This window comes from Tupaia chinensis, unplaced genomic scaffold (assembly GCF_000334495.1).
Source record: "Tupaia chinensis unplaced genomic scaffold, TupChi_1.0 Scaffold144045_1, whole genome shotgun sequence".
NCBI lineage: Eukaryota > Metazoa > Chordata > Mammalia > Scandentia > Tupaiidae > Tupaia > Tupaia belangeri.
In genome coordinates, this window is record NW_006203897.1 from 1041258 (window position 1) to 1047251 (window position 5994).

General features: G+C 36.4%; 1 protein-coding gene across 1 annotated transcript in view; it reads left to right on the forward strand.

Annotated features, from left to right (window-relative positions):
* The window catches only part of PAN3 (poly(A) specific ribonuclease subunit PAN3), a gene marked incomplete at its 5' end in the record, with an annotated part of 156723 nt that overhangs the window by 21937 nt on the left and 128792 nt on the right, over positions 1 to 5994 (forward strand).

The window sequence follows — 5994 nt, forward strand, 5'->3', positions numbered from 1 at the left end:
GGGCCGGCGCAGGGCCCCTCCGCCCGCCGCCCCATGGTGTGAGTCTTAAGCCACCAGGTCTGGGACTCGAAACATAGTCAGCTATGTGGGCGTCTTGCGGAAAAAATGCAACATGATCTTTAAGACTGACCTGTTTTTTGTTTTTGGAGAAAATTTTCTAGAGCCCAAAACTATAATGATTTGTGGGTCTGGTTTATCTATTCTAAATTAATTAGTAGGAAACTTCAAAATCCAGATATATTAACATTTATACTAAGTATTTAGATTAATGTCGGTCTCTATGTCATTAATTATATGGATATTTATTTATTTTATTTAAAAATGCAGATAATTTTATTCAGTGTGGGGTTACATTTTCTCCCAGTGAGTTTATGTTAACCAGATTACCAATAGAATTACAAACTTATATTTAGTTATCATAAATGCAAATACAATAACATATCAGGACATTTAATTAACTGACAGAAGACCATTTGCAGTCAAAAGAACATAGGCTTATTTTGAAATAAATATTATTGTAAATTGAGGCCAGCGTTTTTTATTGGTAGTTCTCAGATCCACAGGGGTGACAGGAAGCAGGTTGCTGAGTTGTTACTGCAAAATACAGTGAATTATTTTATTCATTAAGCATTGTCTGAAGAGACATATTTCAAGTTTGTGAAGATTTTCTGATTAACAAAATGCAATCATCTTTAAGTATCATCAAAATCATCATTCTTTATTTCAGAGTACAAATAATGAAAGCATAGTTACTATGTTTTTGATGTTTGAAGAGGGTTTTTTTTTTTTTTTTTTGGAGAGATTTTCACTGTAGGGCGCGTGCGCTCGCCAGACAGACAGAGAGAGACATAGAGACAGAAAGCGAGAAATCACCCCCCAAGGGGGATGGTCACGCCGCAATCCCTTCTCCTCCATTCTCCTCTCGGGATCTTGGGCACGCACGCACATGCGCCCGGCGTGAGTTTTAAGCCACCGGGTCCGGGACACGAACTGCGGTCGACTACGTGGGAATCCAGCGACATAGCCATTACGCTAACTGCTGGTTCCCAAGAGGGTTTTTATAATTCAGGGCATTGGAAACTTTTTGGCCTGGGATAACAACTTGTTTTCTCTAGTTTATTATTAATGATTTAATTATTATATATAATAATGTGAGGCATATTGAAGATGATGCTGTTCTCAGTGACCAAAAGAGCTGTGCTCTGAAAATTGGTCTGTTACTTGGTAGCTTTAGCTACATTTTCTATATAAGCAGTGGTATTTTTATAAGATTATTCTTTAGATAGACTCTGAACTTTTCTGAGAAAGAGAGTAGATCTTAGTAATCATTGAATTTCTAAGAAGGGCAGAGAGGCTATATTAAAATGTTAGTGAATGAATGAACGAAAAAAATACATGTGCGTGCATTTAGCTTCAGAATGGATATAGTAAAGTTAGTTTTTTCTATTCTTTCCTTTGACATAGTATTTCTAGAGACTTACCTCACTTGGAATGCAAGTGAACTTCCCTTAGTCCAAACCATTGGCATTGCCTTTTTTTTTATTAAAATAATTATTTAATTTTATTTATCATTATTATTATTTTTTAATTTGTTACAAGGCACAGAGAGAGAGGGAGAGAGAGAGGAGAGAAAGCAAGCTGTAGGTCTGGGACTCGAACTGTGGTCAGCCATGTGGGAGTCCAGCACCTTAACCATCACATCACCTGCTGGCCTGGCATTGACTTTTATGGTATAGGGCAAAGGTTTCTGAAAAAAACGTCAGGTCAAGCAAGGGAGAGCTATAAAGAACTGAGGTGTTAAAATTTAAAACCCTACTCCTTTTCTTTGGGGGGAGTGACCCCATTTTTTGCTTGTACTACTAGTCATTTTTTATCCAGGTCTCAGAACTTTATGATCAAAGCGTTATTACCAGACCAGTAATGCTTGCTGTTCTTGGAATTGTTTTAGAATTGCAGAACCTTAGAACTCGCTATAGTCCTACAGAATCAGACTATTTCACTAAGGTCCCCGGATGATTCACGTGTTTATTATAGTTTGAGAAATGCTGTTCTAGAATATGTTTTCAAACATTTTAATCTTCAAACATTTTCGTTCAAGCCCTAATTTCTAAAAAAAAAAAAAGTTTTCAGTAAAAAGGATAAAACTATTTCAACTGGCATTTTATTTTGTTGTTCATTTAGATTTTGTGAAGAAAGATAAAAACTAGACCTTTTGTAGTGAGTTTTGACTTAAAGTAAAAATTGTATGTATTAGAGAGAAGGGGATAAACCAATTGCAGGCTGAGCTGGATATTTTATCACAAGAAAAGTGTATTAAGAATATTGATATTCAAAGTTGACTTAGTCGGAAATAAACCTGAAACATTGGTTATCAGTAAGACAAGACATTTGTAAATGCTTTTCCATTTCACAATAGATAGCAAGATAGGACTGCTACCAGGTTGTTAAAAATAGAGGATCAATACCCCAATGTACCTTTTTTTTTTTTTTTTTTGACCATTGTATTCTTAAGAATGGTCTAGGTAAGGATTTCTAGAAGTTAAGGGAAAAGGAAAGAGAGATTGGTGCTTGGTTTGTTCTGGAAGAGGGACTTGGATCTTAGAGCTCTCAGAAAACTTTAGTAAATAAACATTTACAGTAAATAAAATTTCATTTGTCCCTTTTATGTCCTCATCTTCCATTTGACTTCTCCTTTGTCCTTAGCCCCTACTTCCAGTTACTCATCAATTGTAGTTTTTGACCGACGGGATTTCCCACAACCAGGCTTTAGCTCTCTGTTTCCACTGTAATTACTTCAGGTTCACATTTTTTGCATAGACCAGGGATTCTTAGCCAGGGGCACTGGTATTCTTCTATTCCCCACCAGAGGACAGTTGAAAATGTCAGGAGACAATTTTGGTTGTCACAGCTGGGTTGATAGTGCTACTGGTATTTATTGGGTTGTCGGAAAAGTCATGAGGCATTTTTCTATGCAAAAATGCCTCATGACTTTTATAACAATCCAATAGTAGAGAGGAGGGGGGATGCTGCTGAAAATGAGCAATGTAGAGGCCAGCTGCCCACAACAGAGAATGATCCAAAACCTATAATGCTGAGATTGAGAATGACTACTGCCAGAGTCCCCTAAATTGTCTGTTTTCTGTTTTACTCCACTGCCCAGATCGTTCTCCATATTGCCACTGAACTTCCACTGTAAAAGACAGGTCTGGTTTTGTCAGTTCCCATTGACAAGCTTTCACAAGTTCTCCTTTGCCAGTGGAGTGAAACTCAAATCCTTATAATAAGTTATAAAACAGTAACTTGTTTTTGTTGGTTTCAGGCCTTATCTTTTGTTCTCAGGCTTGATCCTCTGCTAAAAGTAGACTGAGTATTTGTTGTCCCCAAACACCACCATGTCCTTATCTCTACAGATGCATTTTCCCTTTCTTATAATATATCTTTCTCTCATTTTTTCCTATCTAGGTACTTATTCTTCAAAACTCTGCTCATTCACTTTCTCTGTGAAACTCTTTGTCTCTGCTCTATTGGTACCTTAATTATTATGTGTATTTTATATGCACTATGTGATATTATAGTGAGTTATGTTTTATTTACTTATCTGTTACCTTATATACTAAATCCTCTCTTTGAGAAGATTTTTTTTTTTAATAGTCATTGTATTCTAAGTACTAAGAGTACTTTCTGATACAAAGTAGGTTACAAGTGTTTAGTTGGAAATACTATTTTGGTCAAGTCATAAATAATAGTTAAAATAATTTGGAAATTTGATATGGATAAGGTATTCTTTTTTTTTTTTTTTTGAGAGGTTTCTGCTATAGGGCACATGTCCTCTCCAGACAGAGAGAGACAGAGAGACAGAAAGTGAAAAATCACCCCCTGGGGTGGGATGGCCATGCTGCAATCCCTTCTCCTCCATTCTCCTCTCAGGATCTTGGGCACGTATGCACACGCGCCTGGTGTGAGTTTAAGCCACCAGGTCTGGGACTCGAACTGTGGTCGACTATGTGGGAGTCCAGCAACATAGCCATTACGTTAACTGCTGGTCCCTGGATGAGGTATTAATTATAATTTATGTTCTGTGCAGGGGATTTATGTTTATAGGTTGAGTATTCCTAACTTGAAAATCTGAAACATTCTGAAATGGAATTTTTTAAACACTGACATGAAGCTACAAATGGAAAATACTAACACCTGATCTCACACAATGGGTCACAAACAAAATGCTACAATACAAAAATACTCTATAAAATTACTTTCAGGCCATGTGTATGAGGAGTATATAAAACATATACACAAAGTGGATTTTGTGTTTAAACTTGGGTTCCATTTCTAAATTATCTATTTTTTAAAAAAGAATTATTTATTTCCATTTGTTATTGTTTTTTTTTTGTTTGTTTGTTTGTTTTTTTTCCTTTATTTGACAGAGGGGTGGGGGACAGTGAGAAAGCAATCCACCAGGTCCGGGACTTGAACCATGGTTGGCCATGTGGGAATCCAGTGTCCTTATCCACCACACCACCTGCTGGCCCCTCCAAATTATCTTATTATGTATGTGCATATATTCCAAAACCTCAAACCCAAGCATTTCCAATAAGGAATACTCAGTCTGTATAATCTTTTTGCTTTCTATTGTTGCTATCTCTTTTCAAATGTTATTTCATATTCTGTTGCTTATACTGGGATTTTAATTGACATTAGTACCTTGGATCTTTCCATGTAGTATCTCATAGAAAGCTTTATTTAGAGTTGAATATCTGGATTCTTTTTGAAAATATCTTATCTTTATAATACATATTTTGGAGTTCTCTTCTACTTGGGAAAGTCTTTAGGCTAGATGTAGCTTTTTGAACATGGAATGGAGGGAGAGGACAGATGACTTGCTCTTTGGAAAAATAAGAAACATAATGAAAGCTATTGGGAAAGGAGGATGAGAAATTAGGTGTATTTAAAACCATTTGTTCTATGTTGCTTAATAACACAATGTAGAAAATAAATTACATTGTAACTAGGTCAAAAGCGAGTCTGAATTTGTGAAGGATTTTAATTGAAAAGCCAATCCACCAGGTCCGGGACTTGAACCATGGTTGGCCATGTGGGAATCCAGTGTCCTTATCCACCACACCACCTGCTGGCCCCTCCAAATTATCTTATTATGTATGTGCATATATTCCAAAACCTCAAACCCAAGCATTTCCAATAAGGAATACTCAATCTGTATAATCTTTTTGCTTTCTATTGTTGCTATCTCTTTTCAAATGTTATTTCATATTCTGTTGCTTATACTGGGATTTTAATTGACATTAGTACCTTGGATCTTTCCATGTAGTATCTCATAGAAAGCTTTATTTAGAGTTGAATATCTGGATTCTTTTTGAAAATATCTTATCTTTATAATACATATTTTGGAGTTCTCTTCTACTTGGGAAAGTCTTTAGGCTAGATGTAGCTTTTTGAACATGGAATGGAGGGAGAGGACAGATGACTTGCTCTTTGGAAAAATAAGAAACATAATGAAAGCTATTGGGAAAGGAGGATGAGAAATTAGGTGTATTTAAAACCATTTGTTCTATGTTGCTTAATAACACAATGTAGAAAATAAATTACATTGTAACTAGGTCAAAAGCGAGTCTGAATTTGTGAAGGATTTTAATTACAGGAGACTATTTAAAGCAAAAATTTTCTTGCCTTCAGATATATGACCAGAATTTAGGTGTCCTTGTAGAAGTCCTATTTGGTAGTTTTCTTTTTAAAGTTTTTGCCATAGGGCACATGCACTTGCTAGAGAGAGAAAGAGAAAGACAGTGAGAGGGAATGTGAGAAGTCACACCTCAGTGGGGATGGCCACACCTTAAGCCCTCCTCCTCCATTCTCCTCCTTGGATTTTGGCCACACACGTACACGTGCCTGATGTGATTTTCAAGCTCTCAGGTCTGGGACTCAGACCACAGTCAGCCATGTGGGAGGCCAACACCTTTTTTTTTTTTTTTGGAGAGG